The sequence below is a fragment of the Onychomys torridus genome, chromosome 2 (genome assembly GCF_903995425.1).
Source record: "Onychomys torridus chromosome 2, mOncTor1.1, whole genome shotgun sequence".
In the NCBI taxonomy this organism is placed as follows: Eukaryota; Metazoa; Chordata; class Mammalia; order Rodentia; family Cricetidae; genus Onychomys; species Onychomys torridus.
In genome coordinates this window covers 64,756,569-64,758,181 of record NC_050444.1, presented here as the reverse complement: position 1 = coordinate 64,758,181, position 1,613 = coordinate 64,756,569, and the positions used below count along the sequence as shown (strand labels likewise).

The following is a 1,613-nucleotide window of genomic DNA, read 5'->3' as shown; positions in this document are numbered from 1 at the left end:
TCCCAGCACTCAGGAGGCAGAGTCAGGCAGATCTCTGTGAGTTCGAGGCCAGCTTGGTCTACAGAGCGAGATCCAGGACAGGCACCAAAATGACACAAAGAAACCTTGTCTTAAAACAGCAACAAAAACAACAACAAAAAAGAGGGTATTTTCATATAGTGATGACCTTCACACATCACCCTGTATAGTTAAATCTCCTCTAAATCACATACAATACTAGTACAATGGAAACATTATGCAGTTTTTATGGTGTATTTTAACAATAATGACAAGGAAAGAAGCCCATGCATTCTAGTACAAACACATTTTCCCTCAAATATTCCTATCAATAACTCTTTAAATTTATGGATGTGGAACTTGCAAGTACAGAAGGCAATTTTGTAAAAAGAATCGACACTAGTCAACTCTTAGTAACTAACTAGGAATCAGGGCAGAGAAAGGGGGATGGTAAAAACTATAGCTGGGCACTTACCTGGCAGTGGAGATGCCATGATCACGAAGGTGGCTTTCCTGGGATAAGGTTTATCCATTGCATTCCACATGTGCTGATTCCTGAGATTTCCCCAAATGTGGGCAACACAGCTGGAAATAACAATAACAACAAAAACAAGAGAAAACAAAACCAGAAAGATAGTTAGGTGGTGCCTTGGGCTAAGAGTGAGCAGAATATTAAAACAAACAAACAAAACGAAACAGATAGTAGGTAGTGGAATTAATCATGCTCATGACAAATCTGTATTTCTAAACCATGCTTTCCTCTAGACCCTTAACTTCATGAAAATCTCCTAAGGGTCTACAGACTCAACAAATCCAAACGGAGAGCACCCACCTTCCCATCCAGCGCTCATCCCCAAGTCTGTCTCTCTTTGGGTTCAAATAACAGCATTGCCAATCACCCACATATTGGAATAGGAACACTGGTCACTCACTGCCATTCCTCACTCTCATTTTTACCATCCGGTTCTATTCATTCTTTCTCCACAGTCTTCTGATTCCATTGTCAGAATTCACTCTCTCTTTCCTCTCCTCTTCCCCCCCCCACTCCTTCCTCTCTCTTTTGAGGCAGGATCTTACTATGTAGCCCATGCTGTCCTGGAACCCACAGCAATCTTCCCACTTCAGGTCCAAGTGTGTGCCACCACATCCAGCAGGATTCTATTTCTTAACTCCTGCTACCATCACTTGAAAATATTATTTTCCTCTAGTCGCTTCTCTTCCCAATCCATCACTCATAATTCAAAATATAGAGAGGAGAATGCCCAACTTCCTTAAAAGATCCTATACATGGCCCTTGTTCTGAGCCACATCTCTAGCTATTTCCTGCCTCCACACTATATCTACTTATAACAACACTGAATTTCTCCTTGCTCCCCAGCTCATTACTATTTTTCATACTTGATCACTATAAAGATCAGGCAATGAAGAGTACTGTGGAGCCAGCTAAATGGCTCAGTGGATAAAATGCTCACTGTGCAAGCCTAACCACTGGAGCTTGATCCTCAGGTCCTCCCCAGAAGAAGAGAACCAACTCCCCAAAATTGTCCTCAGACTTCCACGTGAGTGTCATAGCAATGCATGAGTGTGCAAATACAAATGCACACACCGTGATAATA

At 42.0% G+C, this 1,613-nt stretch overlaps 1 pseudogene; it reads left to right on the top strand.

Moving 5' to 3' along the window:
• The first annotated feature begins 464 nt into the window (after positions 1-464).
• LOC118579057 lies at positions 465-593 on the top strand (annotated as a pseudogene).
• The last annotated feature ends 1,020 nt before the right edge of the window (positions 594-1,613 follow it).